Source organism: Bemisia tabaci, chromosome 3, assembly GCF_918797505.1.
Source record: "Bemisia tabaci chromosome 3, PGI_BMITA_v3".
Taxonomy (NCBI): Eukaryota; Metazoa; Arthropoda; class Insecta; order Hemiptera; family Aleyrodidae; genus Bemisia; species Bemisia tabaci.
The window spans coordinates 45,989,040-46,008,216 of record NC_092795.1 but is presented as its reverse complement, the minus strand read 5'-3'; the positions used below and the strand labels follow the sequence as shown (position 1 = coordinate 46,008,216).

The window sequence follows — 19,177 nt, the reverse complement described above, 5'->3', positions numbered from 1 at the left end:
TCACATTGAATTCAACACATATGTAAGAAAAACCTGAGGTGCATGTGAGTGATGTCTTTTGGGCTTTCATTTTGCTTTTGGACGCGACAAATTAAGTCAAGAAATATAAAACAACGATTTTTATCACACCATAAGCACGTATTGCGACATTATTTGTGATATGCAAAGTGGAGACGTGGCATTAGATCATCCTCTTCTTTGGCATCTTAGCTGGATTCTCTTCTTAATGCGCCGCACAGTAAAGCTATTTTCCAGAATAACTATTCTCGAGAAATTTTATGGCTGGAAGCGGACAACTTACGGAGACTCATTGGAAATTGATGTGGCTGCGAAGTTAGCCCCGTAAATGCTCAAATACCTGTGCATTATTAATCCAATCTGCATAAAGTTTCTGCAACCCTCTGTTGATCCTCCTGCTCACTTTGATTAATCTTTGATTGCAATTAAAGGCGAGATAGGATAAATTCCCAAGAAATTACGAATGGGGTGATTCAATTCTACGAACCCTCCGAGTGCTCTGGTTCTCTGAGTGAGTTAAATTAAGATGACGCCGACGAAATTCTGTTACTTGCATTTGCTTTCAGCTTCGTAAATTGTTCGCGGGTTTCGACAACTTGATGTGGACAGTGCGTAAATAAGGGAGCAGGGATACAAACTTGAGAGTAGCTTCGGAGAAACGCAAGTTGGGTGGATGATTCGTCGAGGATCGCAGGGTGCGATTACCTCATGTGCATTTACTCTTTATTCAATCCGATTACCCGACTTCCTAACTTTTTTCGGGCTTCGCTGACCTCCACATTTGCCTTATTTCTAGTTATTTACGCCTCGGATTATTTTCAAGGGAGCTAGGATTGGCCATCGTACACTGAAAAAAAAAGTAGCTTGGATCAAGCATGACTAATTGCTTGAACTTCTGAAGAATCTATCGCTTTAAGCTGACCTTTTCTTGATTCAAGAAAAATAATGCTTGGCCGGGTTAAGCAAAAAAGTAGCTTATATTAACCAGCAAATTCTTGATTAAGCAAATCTTATTTGCCGCCAAAATTTTCTTGATCTTTGCTTTAAGCTGCCTTTTCTTGTCGAGATTCTTAGTAAAAACACATTTGCCAGTGAAAATATGTGTAGCGTTAAATGTGGTCACGTCGATCCGACGCCTGATTGTCCACTCCAAGGTTTCAAAATTGACTCAAATAATCCCATTCTTGGCATTACATTGCTGCGCAATTTCTGTCCAAAATTAGGCTCATTTTCGGCGTAATCAGTAAGATAAATCAGCAAAATTTTCAGTCGGAATCGTACACGAGACGTAAAGTACAATTTGCTGGTGAAAATTTTACAGAGTTGAAATTAACACCTAAATAATTGTTGCGGGTTAAGCAAAAAGTTAGCTTATATTACCAGCAATCTTGATTTAGAAGAAATCTTTTGGCGCAAATTTATGATTCTTTTTTTTCCAGTGTACGTCGCGAATTGTATTTCGTCTTTGTCCGAGAAAACGGCAAAAGAAATTTGAGAATTGTGTTGCTTTAGCATAATCAGTCAGTGCCTCTAATGGAATCAGTGGAATTTTAAACAAAAGACAATTTTGATAAGTTTGTCGTTACTGCCCATTTCAGTTACAAGACTGTGAAGGTCCAAAGCTCCAGCCTCCCTCTCTCCGTCCCCTGCCAAGCAGTCCCCCCGTCCCGTGCCAAACAATCTCCCTGGCCCCCTCGCCAGGCGCCGCGCGCTGATCGTGCCGCCTGCTGTTTGCGTGCTCGACTGATAAATTAAATCAGTGATCAGAATCCAGAGCAACCGGTCTGGTGTGTCGAGGAGCTTCGAGGCGTCGCTCATCGCGCCTTCGCCGAGATGCCGCAGTTGGATTTCGCGACCTGTAGCTTGCCACCGTGCCCCAAGTTTGTTGCTCGCGGTCTGCCGTTCGTACCCCCGTGACGTAACGATGTAGTTATTTCGTTGCTGAACGAAGCTCTAAAAATATTCTACGCGACAAGTGGCACATAGCAAAAAGTTGGCATTTTCACGGTGAGCAGTATGGTATACATCCAAACCAGTTTTAGTGAATGGTGGACACAAGGGGAACGACCATGTGGGGCCATTTTCATTTGTACTGCATTTTGTAATGGAAAATTGCTATTTGGACTACATTTTGCAATTGGGAACTACAATTTCTGGTTCGTTTTAGTGACGACATACAAGCCGTTACTTTTCCCATGATAATATGTGCTTTTTTGGGATGAGCCAAAAACTGTTGTTTAAAAATGCAAAATGTAGTCTATTTGATGTAAAATTCTTTTATCCTCTATTTGATTTCCTTCACTACATCGTTGCAACATAGTTGGGTTAGTTCTTTTAATACAGTGTATCTTATTTGGAAGCCTCCACTTTTCTGAGAATTTCACTCTAAAGTATAAACAGTTGTCGAACGACCTGAGTGTTTTACAGAGATTTCTGGAGCGGAATTAATATTTTCTCGGAACTATCACTCTTCGCTGGGCAGAATCCAAACATGGATATCAATGTATTTTTTTGATTGCTCAATAGGTAAATACGCTCCCTATTTCCCTCGGGAACTTCTAAGAATAGAATATTTTTCACATATTCAATGTGACATGTATACATACGGTGGATTCAAGCCTTATGAAAGTGGACCTGATTCCATGGATAAAGGTCTACCGACGCGACGAGGGAATTTTATTTCATAATCCATTCTACAGAGTAGAGAGCATGCAGTTGTAAAAGGAGTCAAAAGACTAAAAATGTAGAGTATATCTGGATTTAACAGGATAGTGCACATTATTTGAATCGTATTCTACAGATATGCTCCATCTCAAATCTCCTATTGCCAAACTTCTCTCTACCTTTTATTCAATGTCAATAGAAGCCTAAGTATACCCGATGTTAATATACACTGATTTTATGAGCAGGTGCTTTTTTGCAGAAAGTTCCACCAGTTAGTTTAAATCGGTGATAAAAATAGCACAAAACCAACCGAGACCAAACGACTTAGCTATGGAGCAAAAATTAATAAACTTTGAAGAGAGAACTGGCAACCGCTGGTGGGATCTCCTTTCCTACCGAGTTCAATCCTTTTGCAATCTGGTATTACTCCAAAGTCCACTGAAGTTCAACCAGAGACAGCTCCAATTTTTGCCTTCGCCTTTGCCAGACTTTCCCGCCTCCGAGAACCCCCCCCCCCCATCTTCCCTCATTGCGGTATGCTATGATGCAGGTGAGGTGGTCTGAAACACCGATAGGCTTACGTCTTTGCCGCGACGAGTGGAAATCGCGCATCTCGAATGCGAAACTTATGCAAATCCGCGCTTTTTGTGGCCACAGGCATGAATAACCGATGCGGCTCAAGGACTCCTCGTTAATTATTCGCGATTGTGCGCCCTGCTGCAGAGAAGAATAGCGCGAGGAATAAAAAAGTGGGAAAAAGATAATAAGAATAAGAAGAACGAGGAAGAAGCCGGCTCTCGACTCAATTATCTACTCCACTTCATGTCATCGTATGATTGTCTTGTCAGTGAAATGTGTTTACCAAGTGCGATTGGGCATGATGGCTCAGTGCGTGTTGCGAGGTGTCTCGAACGTGTCAGAGCTGTGATTCTAAAGTGGTCGTGGGTGGACCACGTTCGCGAGTGAGGTTAGGAAATTGCTAACTGAGAGTGTGTGCGTGCGCGAAAAGGATTGAGAAGAGCACGAGCGATTGATTTCGCTCGAAACGGATTTTTGAATTTATAAAGGTGAGTAAATTTCCACTTAAGGGTTTTAATTGCTCTGAAGAGAATGACCGGACAGTGATAATGATCTCCTTATCATTACAAGATAGAGTTGTGCGAAATGATGGTAAATGCATCTTTGATACATTGACTTGTAGCGCACGTGTAAAGTGATCGACGTGAAACAAAAAATACGAGGGAGACTTTAAAATAAAAATAAAAATCGTTAAAAAAATGAATGACATTTCTTTTTTTTTCTATGAATTATGAAGATCGTCTCTTAATAACGCAGAAAATATGTATTTCGCATAATTTGTACGTCACATTTTGGGAGGGAACCTAAAAAAAATATACATCACAATGGACCACTAGACAAGGTACGAATTTAAGCAATCTGATACATGTCCCTTAACCAGAATTTCACCTAGAGCACGATTCGCGCAACGAAAATTACTGAAACCAACTCCGAACGAAGATATTAACGTTTTTATTTCAAACTGGTTACGAGGAATTTGAACTGCCCGCTCACAAGAAACTCAAAGCTCTACGTGAGTCAAATGGCGCACTACAACGGTTTCAGCAAGCTTCTCAATCGAGCAATGTAAGCAATTTGCTTTAACTGAGCCAAAGCGTCAAGATCGACGTTGCCAGATTTTTAAATCGCAAAGACTGTCATAATAACGTTTAGCGCGCGATGTGAATCACGTAGAGCATTGAGTTTTCATGAGCGGATGGTTTGAATTCACGCATCAAGAATCATTAAATATCTTCGTGAGGAGTTGATTTTGGTAATTTTTGTAGTGTGCATCGTGTTCTACGTAAAATTTTGGTCAAGGAACATAAATCAGAATGCTGAAATTCGTACTTTGTCTAGTGGTCCATTTTCCTGAATTCGTGAATTTGGAGTTCCGGCGAATGGCGCTTCTTTTCAAATTGGTATGGAGCCTCTGAACATGAAATAATTTTTGTCATCATATGGTCAACTTTGTTACTTTTTCTTCTTTTTTTCGCTGCGAGAATAAAAGGAAAGTGCTGATTCCATGTTGATAACATTCTATTGTTATTGAACATAATCATTGAACTACTAATTAATGCTTCATTAATCAATTTTTCTCCCAATTAATGCATTCGCATTTTGACGCTAACAAAATTCCCTTCTTCTTCGGATATTTTTAAAAACTTGTAGATCGAGTGTCTGGACAGTGCAGGGTATGAAAGGATAAACGTCGAATTAAACAAGTTTATTCGCAGCTGGGTAAATTTGTAGTGTATGCAGGTTCATGTTTGGAGAGAAAGTTATAACATGCAGTGACGCAACGGTGAGCAGATCTAACATGTATCAGAAGATCTCATTCTACTACGTAAAGTACGCGGAGGCCTCGTGAGTACTCTGCCGTGCTAAGGAAGAACGCCGTATGAGCCTTGAAACGTCGCCAAGTTCCTTCCGATAAAACCCGTATTTACTTGGAAAATTGAGAATACTATTTTCCGAAATTTTCAGACAATTTTGTACGCAATTTGATATAAAATATCTGAAAATTTCAAGGAAAAATATGCATGAATGTTGTAAAAAATAAATTTTTTATCCGGTGAAAATTGGTAACTCTCGAATGTTCATACGGCGTTTTTCCTTAGTACGGCAGTAACTGTGGAGAGACAGCGAACGTTTTGTCTCATGTTGGATTAAAGTGTCTGATTTTTCTTCTTCTTCTTTTTCTCATTATTCCTATCCTCTGAATATGTAACCATAAGCCTACATAGAGTACCGCTAATGAGAAGGAATTGATACGTTACTGAAAAAAGATTACTCATTAGGTCCATACCCCATCCTCACCTGGATTTTCGGCAAAAAAGAGGGGCTTTCCCCGACAGACGTCTCACCTTCGTCTGAAAAATTCATGACCACATCATTCGTAAAAGATGTTTTGCTCAAATCGAATTCGCTGATATACATTCAATCCGCCAAAATTAGAATGATTATAGTCACCTAGGCGAAAAACTAAGCAATGGTGGGTGTTGGATATGGTAAAACGAATGAAAACTTACATTTTTTGACAAAAAATATGGACATCCCTTTACCCGGTTAGAGGTCCACCTCTTAGAATACTCACATAACACCGTTCGTCACGATTTAAATGCGTTTTTTCCCTCTTATTGCTTCTTGCAAGAATCAGATTGCTATCAAATTTATTAGCGTTAGAACCCAAATCCGAAATTAGTAACTTAACACCTTTGCATATAAAACATCGTATTTTACTGACTTGTTTGTTTTGTTCAAATTGCGAAAGTCGACTTTTAGTAGAAAATCTCGAGCATTCTTCCCTTACAGATAATATCACTAATAACCAAGCGTTCACCAATTTTGTACCTTTTATGATATGCTGGCAAAAAACCAGTTGTGTATACCCTGTTAGTATGCGCAACATTGTATGTTTTTTGTGCCAACAGCCAGAGTTATGGCTCTTGTTCAGTCATTTCTTTTTAAATACAAGGAGGCATTGGATATTTGCTGCATTTTAATGAGGCACGACCTTGCATATCATTTCATCTTCAGGAATGAGCCCTGGTGTCTTTTTGCCACAATAGTAGATTTAAGTTTGAATGAACATGTTGAAAAAAAATTATGGAAATATGTGTTTCATTCACTTACGTTCTGTCTGTAGTTCCCGCAAAGGTCACAATAACCTGAAATAAAATCAATAAAACACAATGAGGATTACGAAAATAATTTCTACGTTTAAAAATAATTTAATAATGCTGCCAAGCGCTGTTGCCTGTGTTGAATCATTTTTTTATTTTTGAGATTGACACTATATCTCTTACAAAACTTAGTATTCGTTGTGTTCACAAATTATTGCAAGTATTCAATTCCGAACCCCTTAGCCATACGGAAAATGTAGTGTTAAAAATGATCGATAAAAGGTGATAAGATATTATTGATTATGTCTTTTCTAGACATTGAAATTCCTGATTAAAGGCGCGGCGTTATCATAATGTGTCGCTGTCTGTTCGGACTAAGATTTTTTAAAGATATTTTGTGTGCTTATTTCTGACGAAAATCCCCGAAACGGATCACACATTTCTATGAAATAGAAGCGTGGGATACCCCCTCCATTTTGGCCTCAACTTGAGAGCTTTTTTTGAGCGTGCGGAAGTTAATTTCAGAGAGAACCAATGACACCATCGTGTTTCTCGCAAACTTATACATAAAAACCAGTAGTCAAATCGCAAACTCCACACACACGCAACATCTCCATTGGAAATGTCCAAGTCGGGACCCAACCCCTATCTCTTTCCCCGCGGATCTTTGAGAAGCTAACAGTCAGCAACGCCACTGATGAGCCTTTTTGAGAGCTCCACTTTGATCGTGTGATACGGGCTTTAAACTTTCCTGAAACCCACTCTCCGGGGGCGGAACCCTCCCTGCTCTCGAAATAACTGCTCGCGGGAGCCATCACTTTCCCCCCGCGCGTAATTCGAGAACACTGCCGCGCTAAGGAAAAAGGCCGTACGAACATTCCAGAGTTGCCAAATTTCCTCCCGTAATCATTTATTTCTACCGAAAAATATGAATTTTTCTTATTGATATTTTCAGGAACGATAGGAGAAATCGCGAACAAAATTATATGAAAAATCGAAAGAAAAATATCGACGGGTTTATCGGGGAATTTGCGTTTTATCGAGGGACATTTGGCAACGCCTGAGGGTTCATACAGCGTTTTTTTGAACGGCGAGGAGCGACTGGCGCGATTGCGATGGATCAGGGGATCGGTCCCGGAATCGACTCTAAATCTCAAAGGTTAAGGTGTTGCAGCTCATTTGGAGCGTGCGATCCCGCCGCCGACGCTCAAAGGGATCGCCGCGTTGCCAGATGGAGCGGGGTACCCGGGGTATCCCGCCGGGGGAGGGAGGTGTCGGGGCCGGCGTTTGGCAGGGGGTGCGCGCGCGAAATTAATTTCGTTAAGCCGCGGCGCTTCCGTGCGGGCTAATACGACACGAAGCGCCTCGCGGTCGGACTTCGGTGGCGGCTTCCGATCAATGGCGGTGAATCGATGCAGTTTCGATGGAGCAATTCCCGGGGCGCGGTTGCCGTTCAGGATAACGGGCTTAATGAGCTGATTTTGGGAGCGTTCATAAATTACGTCACGCACTTTTCAGACATTTTGATCCCCTTACTTCTCATTTGTAACGCAACCCGGAGAACCTCTCAATGATTACATAACGCTTGATGGACCCCCTTTCAATGAGTACGTAACGCTTGACGGACCCCCTCTTAATGAGTGCGTAACGCTCGACGGATTCCCTTTTAATGATTACGTAACGGTTGATAGATCTTCTTTCAATGAGTACAAAACGCTCGACGGATTCCCTTTATTGAGTACATAACGCTCGACGGATTTCATTTACGTTACGTTTTTTTAGATTTTTTGATCCCCCTACTCCCCCCCTTGTACCAGAACCCCGCATAACCTCTCAATGATTACATAACGCTTGATGGACCCCCTTTCAATGAATAGATAACGCTCGACGGATTCCCTTTCAATGAGTACATAACGCTCGACGGATTCCCTTTTACTGATTACGTAACGTTTGACGGACCTCCTTTTTATGAGTCCATAACGCTCGACGAATTCCCTTTTAGTGATTACATAATGTTCGACGGATCCCTTTAAGATCCCAAAAATTACAGTACGAGTACATTGATGCATGTGTGATGAGACAAGATTTTAAATATTTTTAATGACAGTGTGGCAATAACGTCGAAAAAATGAGATGGTGAATTTTGGATTTTTTGCCAATGCATGGGCAACTAGACAAGGTCTGAACTGCAGGAAAACTTCACAGGTTTTCTCTACAAAATCTTGCGTAGAAAATGATTTACACGGCGGGAAGCTCGGAAACCAACTCCTGAATGAAATACTAACAAGTAATTTGAACACTGATCGAATGGATGTTAGATGATACAAATAATGTCATTTTTATGTTAGCCATTGAACCAATGTTAATTGTAAACATCTCTATCTTCTAAAGTTGATTTCCAGAGTTTCCGTTGTGTCATTCGTTTTCCTCGTGAAATTCCTAAGAGCAAATAAGCTACTTAGTGCTTCAATGCATACCTTGTCTAGTGACCCATAGATTGATTTAGTGGCTACGCCATTCGATATAATATCGAACCCTTGGTTCAAATGTAAGCAAAAACACAGAATTACAAACTGATTGCGGTGAACGCACGGGCCGTAAGACAGTATGTTGGAGATTTTTGCCGACGTGTAGAACGTGGACTAAACTGAGGATTGGCCCAACAAAGCCAAAAACGCGTCTGCAGTTGCCTTCCTGAATGGACGTAACTAGTGTTGCACCAAACAGCATATCTCTTTGGGGGAAAACTGTGCTCATATGAGCTTTTCCCCTCTGTATTGAGATTTTCAGCTTCATGCTGAATTTTTAACGCACGCTGGCAAAAAACTCCAACATACTTACATGCACAGAACCTTGTTTCTGATTCGCGCTCTTTACACCGTGGTGGTAAAATGCGTCCAAGTGTTTCTTACAATCGACTATTCTCGGGATTATTAGTGAGTCTTTAACCGATTTATGACCGGTCAATGACTAAATTTTGCTTACTCTAGGTGACTGTGTTTGAATATTTATTGAATAGAAATTAGTTGCACCTATGAAAAGGCATTGCGACTATGATGACTATAAATATCGTTCTTATTCTGATGCAGCGCAGGACGAGTTGGACGAACAAAATACCCGAACATTAAAATTCAGTTTGTCTTAATTTAACGTACATGGTAAAAAAACATTCGAGAGTATCCACACCTCAGAAAGCTCAGCAGCTGCAGCTGAGATTTGGAGTCCCGGCTGCGCTTTGGCAAAAATAACCACGGAAAGCTTGGCATATAAAGCCGCCGAGTATATATATATTGGAGCATAGATAGGTATATTTTTCCTCCGAACGAAATTTCATAAATATGCTCATTACTTATCTCGAAGTTTGATTCACATCATCTTTGAATCCGTAATACAGCAAACCGTGAGTAAAAGAATGATCACAAGCAGCTTTTCTTGACATGCTGGGCAAGATGAAAAGGTCATGGCATGGAAGCAAAGCAGGCTGCCAAATTTTGCGAAGATTAGAAGCGATTCGAAACGAATGACTATCCTATGAAGATTTTCATAATCAAAGATGAAAATCGGTTCGTTTCAAGTAACCTTTGCCAACGTTAGAACCGCGAATTTTATCGGTCGAAGAATGATAAATATCTCTGTGGCTACAGCAGCCAAGTTTGTCAAATGGTTGAAGAATTCAGTGGAGTCTGGAGTCCAGATATAAAGGATGTAAACCGAAGACAAACGGCAAATGACAGTTAATGTGCGTTATATGAATTTTAAGTGGAGGTCTTTTGAACAAGAAAAATGACTTAAAATGCGTGCCTTAATGATTGTGGTCGTTGTTAAGATAAAAAATTACTAATTTTTTTCTTTTCTTTTTTTAAAATTATTAGGGAATGTTTCTGGATGGTTAAGATACATCTCGTGAGAATGTACGCATTCAAAATGATTTTTTCCCCTGCATATTTTATGATTGAATAAAATGTGTGGTTTTAAATTTAAAAAAATCTTATCGACGAGGAAATTCAACCTAACTTTCATTCTATTCGGCACACAATGGACCGAGTCATGGGAGAAGTCGGACAAAATCTGAAACCTTTGAAAGCCTATTGTCGAAAATATGAAACAAAAAAGTTTAAGTGTCGTTCTATTAATTTTTTCGTGAAATTACTTTTCGGAAACATCCTTTGGAACTGCATTTGTGACAAAATAAACATACCAATTTGAAATTTCATCCCAAAATTTCTTGCCCAACTTCTTCTATCAGTTCGTTCCACTGTGCGGCGCAATAATTCGTATTCCTGACGCAGATAAGTTGCTGAAGGAGACGATTTTGTAGGAATCCAATTTTCTTCAGCACCCGGCGAGAAGAATTTAAAAATTTTAAGAAATTTACAAAAAAAATTACAAAGCTTTTAAAAACAAACTTAAAAGCACTCACTTGCATAAAATTGTAATTTTGAAGCGGACGCGTTTCAGAGGTGTCCCGACCTCCGCCTTCAGCGTGACGGTACAATTTTGTAAAATTTTTAAATTCTACCAATTAAACGACTTGTTTAGTGGTTTAAACTCCTGTATAATATTTTCTCAAGAGGAACTTCACCGTTTGACTTGAGAAATATGTTCGTTAAAAACTTCACAACCCTGGTTATTGGAGACTCTACATCCCCATGCCTCACCGTCCTCAGCGTGACAGTACAATTTTGTAGATTTTGTAAAATGTGTAAATTTTACCAATTAAACGACTTGTATAGTGGTTTAAACTCCCGTACAACATTTTCTAAGGATGAATTTCACCGTTGGACTTGAGAAATATTTTCGTTAAAAACTTCACAACCCTGGTTATCGGAGACTCTACATCCCCATGCCGATCCGCAAATGGACAGTTCCATCCCGATGTTTTCATTTCTGCGTTAGGACGGTACGGGAAAAATGAGCAGGAGCGCCATTAATAATGTTCGGAGCTTCGACTCGATTTTATTCCCATCAAAAAGAGCGTAACAGAAAACGCTCCCCACCCCTCATCTTTCATCCGAAGAGCCTCCCCAATTTTTTATCCCTAAACGGCGGAAGAACAAACAACGTCGTTTAGTGAATCCCATTTTCCATTCAATAAACTGAATGAGGCGACGAACTTCGGAAAACATATATTTTTGGCCAGTGGCGTTGCGATGTATCGATTGTTCTACTATTTAAACCCATGGTAAAGAATCGATTATTAAGGTGTTCGCTGCGAACACCTTCATAATCGATTCTTTACAATAGGTTTAAATGGCATATAACAATCGATAAATCGCAAACCTATGGTAAAGAATCAATTATTAAGGTGTTCGCTGCGAACACCTTAATAATCGATTCTTTACAATAGGTTTAAATGGCATAACAATCGATAAATCGCAATTCACGCCACGCCACTGTGGCGCTCTTCCCACAATGATGGTTTTTCGAATATCTCAGTCTCGGTTGGGCCGTATTTTGCTCTACACCATTTTTACTTTAATTAGTAATTTAGTTTAGTTTTCTATAATATGAAATCATTTGAGTAAGGCGTAACACTTGACGCATGGGGGACGAGGGACTTTTGGGGGTTACAAAGCGGTCAGGGGCGTACCCCCTCCGTTTAGTCTTATCTCACTTTCACGAGTCTGAAAATATCGTGTGATGCGTACTAATTCGGGAAGCTTCCTAGTGAAGTTTGCCTTCTATTTCTATGAGGGCAGAAATCTAAATTTGTGCGTGAATGCTCAATTTTTCTGATTAAACGCAATGGACCAGTTGCGCTTGTCAGAAAATCGTCTTTTGGTGCTTTGAGCTTGTAAATGAGCGAAAATTATTAAAACCCATTACATCGCCAAATTTCTTAATCCAATATCAAAGGAGATATCCCATTCGTTCCCATGAGGGAGATGAACTGTGCAAGTCGTCACGGTTGAAGTTCCCCAGGGTTAGGTTAGGTGAGATCCGGTCATAACAACTGGGTCACTCGGTCTAGTCCTACTATTAAATTTAAATAATAGAAAATTGGTCGGTCATGGTCAAAGACCGGCAGAGTGACAGTGCACAATATAGGCAGCACGTTCAGCGTGTCTTGATTCTCGGATCGGGTGACCACTTTACAGGATAAAGTCCCTATCCCCCTCTCTCTTTGCTCTTCGATTGCACCTTGATAAATGATGGACTAAGAAAAATTGCTAAAACATCATTTGGATATACAAAGCATACGGCAACTTACGTAGAAAATATTCTGGGAATGGTGGACGAATATGTTCAATGTACTTCCACACCTCAGTCGATTATTTTCGCGTAGATGAGGTGAAAGAAAGGACTTGCTCAATTTAAAACGTCAAAAATGCAAAGATTAACCATTCGACGACGAGACTCTTCGTTTAAATTCTCATAATCTGGTCTTTCAATGGTTACATCTCTGCAAAAGAGAGGCGCTTGACTCCTAAACTTTTTGATTTTCCTGAGAGGTTTATGCATTTCGTAAAGTTATATCAAAGTTGATGCCTTTTGATGCAGTCGCTTATTCCTCGAGTTGAGATATAAACAGAATAAATTTAGGATGGTCTAGGAAATGACGCAAGGGAAAAAAGATAAGAACAAGAGGGGAAAGTAACACATGGGGAAAATTCTGCAAAGCTGTAGAAAGATAGTTTCAAACTGGTTCCAGCTTTGCCGAATGTTACTTTAAAAATCTGATGAAAGTTGCGCTACGCAAAAAATCCGTTGTGCATTTTATCCCGGAACTTTTTTTTCTCGGGGCACTCGAAATGATATGAAAATGGATTGAATTTATTCTTTTTCCTCTCTAACAGAGCGGAACTCATTATGTTTACTCGTCAATTGTGGAGCGGGGTTTACTCTTTCACTGAGAAAAAACTATGGTTTATAAACCTATTAGAGGTAAATATGGAACACCTATAATAGTCGTAAATAAACTAATGATTCTCGGTCTGTGAACCATACTAAGGTCTCTGTACCTAATTAAGGTACCCCGTACCATAACTAAGGTATATGTGCTATTATTATATGTAGAGGTACTACTATTAGTGGTGTTCCATATTTACCTCTAATAGGTTTATAAGCCATAGTTTTTTCTCAGTGTTATTCACATCACATTCCTAGTTTTTTTGAAAGCCAAAAAATACGCTAGAGAGAATGTACTCCAAAAGCCACTCCGAGATTCCTGACAGAGTGTACTGGCGTAGGGTCTGTAGAGCGGTAAAAATTAAGGGTCAAACATGGAAAACAATTTTCATTAGAAAATTGCAACATATACCTTGTCGCTGTCCAATCAGCGCGCGCGAAACTCATAGTCATGACTTAAAAAATCCTAAATGCAAAAAATGAAACGAAATAAGTGAAAAACTCCTCATCAACTTGACTTTATTTTATTTCATTGGTCCGGTTCGAAAGTAAGGGTTTGGCGAATGACATTGAATTTTAGATTTTAAAATATGAGTTTGGCATCCAGTGGCGCGGCATGAATCTTCGATTATCGATAGTTCCCCATTTGAAGGTATAGTAAGGCATCGAGGGTTAAGGTGTTCGTTGCGGACACTCTGTTTATCGACTTCTTCCATAGGTTCAAATAACAGATCAATCGATATATCGCAAAGCACGCCACGACGCCACGTCACTGTTTGCATCGTTACCAAGAGGTGCAAAATGAATGACATTGAAAAATGACGCATTACGCTTTGTATTGTTTCCAAATACTTACACGCTGTCCACTGTCAATTATCGCTAGGCACGCCAAATATGGAAGAGATATCCGTCAATACTCCAACCATTCCTTTTTGTAAAACTCATACGCCAACATGAAGTGGCAACATTATAGCAATGTAGACTCTGTTTTGAAGCAACTTTTTCCGAGTTAATTTTCTACGGTTTCGCCGTGATCTTTAATGTAATTTTAACCCATCTGCATAAAATTCTGTTCAGACGCGATTTTGCAGTAGTAAAAACTAGAATAGAATGAATATATTGTACATCCTAGATCTAAATAAAAATTTACAGAAAAAAATAGAATTGCTGATTTAACATTTTTTTAGTTAAAAAAGTGTCCGACATGTTTCAATGTAGATTTTAAAATGAAAAAAATACTAGTTTAACCATCACTGTGGTTAAATTAGCTGTCCACTATTGCAAAATGTACATTTGAAACATGTCGGACATATTTTTTAACAATTTAGTTGTTAAATCAGCAATCCATTTTTCCCCGTGAAGTATGATTTCAGTGGTGAATGGGCAGTTAGTTCACTCATTTATGAGTCAATGAAGTCAATGAGCCATATCCTGTAAGTATGTTGCAACCAAAATTTTGTCCCACTTTTGGGGTTCCTAAATCAAAATTTTCACGTATTCATCCTACGCAAATAGGTCGTCAATTAATTAGGCTCCCAATTTTAGTATACAAACGCATGTTTTCGAAAACTCAACAATTATGCAATTTATTTTTAAATCGTGTTTTATTTTTTCAAATTCGTGTAAAAGGAGATTCAATAATCCTACTGTTTTTGGTAGCCTACCGTTAAACATCTAATCCTGTATGGCTAATGTACATACGTTAAGTGCAATGCTGCGATAGTCCGAACACAACTTCTAAATTAGCTCACAAGAGCGAACGGTATTACCCTTTGCTAAGCTGTATTGCACGTAAAAATAATTATTTTTCCGCGAGAAGAGAACGGGGAAATGGACAAAGATAAAATGCGTCTACTTTGTGAATTGTTAATTGGCATGGAGAGTTGTCAGAGTGCTAGCTAAAACACCATTACTTCCTGATACTCCTCTCTAAAAAACAAAAAAAAACTAGAATTTCGCCTCTCTATCTACCGCGTTACATAAGCGAATACCTTCTTAAAGGATTAACACCACTTATAGGCGCATTCAAGCAGGGCGAAAATTATTGAGACCACATGCTGATAAATCGAACTTGGCTCCTTCAAACTTGACGCACCGAGTGCTTTGCTCGTTCAAATTGTCGATATACTGATGCAACGGAGTATCTTCATTCCCGCATGGGCCCCTGAAAGCTTAGAGTCATATGAGGACATGGCCTCATGTGGAAGTCGAGATACGTCCTTGTGTCAAAAGAACGACGAAATCGGAGAACACACGTTCTTTGACTTTGAGAACTTGAGTTCTTTACACTCGCTCAATTCGCACTTCGAGTGGTTTGTTGATCCAGGCATTATCTGCGACCGTGACTTCGTGACGTCTGCCGAGTCGCACACTGCTAGAATCACGTATGGACCAAAAGTTTCCATTGCAGGTGCGTGCCTCTTACTAAACGGGGCAGCGAAATTCGGACGGTGATTTGCCTGTAGGCTCCTTGGACAATTTTCCACCGAACTCGGATTTTTCGAATCGCGATGTTATCTCCAATTTTATCAGCCATTAATTTTGGTAATTGCGGCCGGGTTATATTTGCCGATGACTTAAATCACGCGTTAAGGATGGTGATTGAGCTATTATGGACATAACGTGCGGGTTTTGCAATGCTGCTCTAATTGTGCAATTTAATGCTTAAGCAACTAAGCGATATGAAGACCATGCTGGAATTCACACACTCCATAAATGAACCATATCCCTACTCATTTTGCCATAAAAGTCAAAAGCATGTATGTTTGTTTGGTTTGCTACACAGTATACACAAAGTTGCGCAATCTGATCAACACTGAGGCCCTCGTACATTGTTTTTGCAAAGAATGACCAGTTAATCGCGGTTTAAGACGAGAAGAACCGGAAAAAAACGCCAGAATCGATTAGTGATTCAGCTTGATCAGCAGTTTTGAGAGCTTATGGAAGAAAACTAATATATAACTCTTACGGGAGTGAAACATTTACGATCCGATCTACTTACTCAAAAAAGTTGGGGGAAAAACAAGATATTACCCGTTGTTCTGTTCGGAATCGAATCTTCACCTCACAGGATAGGCTTTTAATGTTAGGGCTTTGATGGTGATACACAAATTCACGATTATGGAATCATGTATCCCCATCTGCTTAGAAAATTAGACTAACTGTACAGAGATGGAATTGCAAACTGATATTTGCGAGCATCACATGATCACGAGAACATTCTGTTAGCTTAAGAGTTGATCACAAGCATTATCGTAGAAATGGTCGAATGATAGAAATGGAAATCGAGGTATTATTTTAACTTAAAGCGTCGTTTCTCGTCGACAAAATTTGGTTTTTTCGAGTTAAGTCCGAGCGGATTTAACTTAAAGTCAGTTTTTTAAAGCTAAAGAACCGTTTTTTGTTATAGTTTTATTACCTTAAACTTAACGATACCAATACGACGCTTTTTTAACTAAAAAACAGATGTTGGGTTAAATCTGCACGCATTTAAGCAAAAAAAAAAATTGTCAACCAGAAACCACGCTAAAAGTCAAAATAATATCCCGAGAAAAATTGCTTTCCGTGTAAATTTTAAACCCATTACTTTTGCTGAGGCTGCGTTAAAAAATCGATGAATCCTTCTTTTTCTTTTCTTCCACCTCAGTAGAATCTTCCAATGAACTTAATTTTAACTCCTTAAATGTGGACACAGTTAGTTAGTTAGTTAGTTAGTTAGTTAATATGTTTTAAGACATTCAGCGTCACAGTCTATTAACGTCTTTACAGAGAATTTCGAAAATTCGTGTATTTACGAAAATTTAGATTTTTAAATTAAGAGAGGCGAAGAGTTTCAGAATTTTGGTAGCGACATTAGGTTGTTCCGTCTCGTATACATGTATCATTCTAACAAATGTAGCCGTGAGTAGATTTACGGTATAGGTTCTTCATTTTTCACGGCACAATAAAAGTTATATCCTCTCTTTTCCTCATACAACGATGAAGGAAAGAATGAACAATGACAATCTGATGGATAATAACCTGTTTTCAGCGTATGCACGGCAAAGGTTTGCTTAAGCACAGTCAGCAAGTCGCCGAGCTCAATGATGGTTTCCTCTCAGCGATATTTTTCAGCTCGTGCAGCGGAAGCAAAAATTCGAGTTCAGTGTCCCTGGTTAGTTAGCATGCCTCAGTTCAAGTTCGATAGCAAATTAGTGAATATTTGAGTTGTTGAAAACTCTCAAAAAAGTTCAAAATTGTGCGTTAAAAGTTAGTCGTGAAGTTTCTGCGTGTTTCTGTCCCTAGAGTAAGTACTATAGTTTGTCCGAATTCACTATTATAAAGTCTATAGCTTACTCGCGAAGAGACGAAATATTTTCTATTCAGAAAAGATGACTTTATTCATTGAAATTTTTCATTAGTGTCGTTCATTGTCTAATTTTGGTCGATGATTCCGTTCAACTTCGGGGTAAAAAGTAACAAAAATGTTCGTGCAAAAATCTGCAAAATAGAGGACTAAAATTGCACAGTCACACCCTCGTAAAAAATTAAATCGTTTTAGTTGATTTTGCAGCCTCGGAATGTAGATACGTTGTTCTGTCGTATAGGTCGTATTCTGAGTGAAAGAAGCGACGAATCAAGTTTGCGAAGCTCTGAAATGACCTACGATCACAGCTGAAATGCAAAATTTCGATAATCCATCCTTCTCCAGCACGAGTATGTTAGGGCCTTTAACTACAAGAATGTCTAATGAGCCGGTCCTAATGGGCCCTCGTGACGTCACAAAACGCAAGTTGCCATGGAGACGGAGGAGAGACTGAAAATTTCATCGCGACGTCATGAATTATGCGCGAGCTTTCGTGCGGTTTTACTTTCCGGTCTGGACTCGATAGATTCCAGACTCGGGTGGAGAGGCATTTTTGACCCACATGAGGACAATAAATTGGGTGACTCTGGCTATAATAACCTCGCTATGATCTGTGCTGAATTTTTTAATCCCTCTCAAATCTGACCGTATTTCACAATAAGGAACCACTGTTCCTGGCTCATTATAAAGCCTCATCTGAATTGGAAAACCAAGTTAGGGGCTTGGAGGACAAGGCGCATAACTGCAGTCTTTGAAAACATTTAGTTATTAATAATTTCAATTAAAACTAGTCTTAATGCATACTCTGTCAAAAACTCGCTCCCAAATTCCAATTTTTAAGCATCATAAAGTCAGTTTAAACTTTCTTTCCGCCATAAGGATCTATATGTAATTTCGAAACTTCAAACACGTATTTCTCGAAATAGCAAAAACTGCACTTATGCGCGCCTTGTCCTCCAAGCCCCTTAATTGCACCTGCGGGCTGATTATTGAAATTGATGAAGGGATGACAAAGAAGATGTAGGGAGTATGAAGCGGTCTTATTGGTTGAAACGGGTGGTTAAGGTGGAAAATGAAGGACTAACCTTAGAGTGTCTTATCAGTTGCAGTTTTTTGTTCACAAATTAAGGCCAGACCTAGGGGCGGAAAGTTGTCATGGTTTTCTTTTCTTTTAACCGAGTTCGTTTATTTTATTGATTGAAAATAAGTTAGTTTTTAGTCAATACGATTTCACGGAAAAAATATGGTAGTCGACACAACCAGCAGCTAGTTAAAAATGAGCCAGCTACCGTGCGGTAGTTACGATAACTACCGCGGTGGAGGTCACAACTAACCTGGTAGTTACATCAACAACCAATGTAATAGTTACATTGTAACTATACCGGGTTAGTTGTGACTTCAACCGCGGTAGTTATCGTAACTACCGCCCGGTAGCTGGCGCATTTTTAGCCAGCCGCCGGTTGTGTCGACTATCCTATTTTTTCCGTGTTAGCTCGTTCTTCTCACATTCCGTGTTTTTTTTTTTTTTTTTGTGAGATAAGAATTTCTTCTTTGATTCAAAATATTATTTCAAAGTTGAGTAAAATTTGTATTTCCCAATAAAATGTTACGTGTGCAA

The 19,177-nt window shown here is 39.3% G+C and overlaps 2 protein-coding genes across 2 annotated transcripts in view; one reads left to right on the top strand and one right to left on the bottom strand.

Moving 5' to 3' along the window:
* The window catches only part of LOC109030581 (Rap GTPase activating protein radish), a 240,819-nt gene that overhangs the window by 160,140 nt on the left and 61,502 nt on the right, over positions 1 to 19,177 (bottom strand). The window contains 1 exon segment of the mRNA XM_072298462.1: positions 6,376 to 6,410. The gene's annotated coding sequence lies outside the window, so the exon portion shown is untranslated.
* Positions 3,536 to 19,177, top strand: part of LOC109030582 (protein 5NUC) — a 100,105-nt gene continuing 84,463 nt past the window's right edge. Inside the window, exon 1 of the mRNA XM_019041618.2 lies at positions 3,536 to 3,749. The gene's annotated coding sequence lies outside the window, so the exon portion shown is untranslated. The remainder of the gene's footprint in view (positions 3,750 to 19,177) is intronic.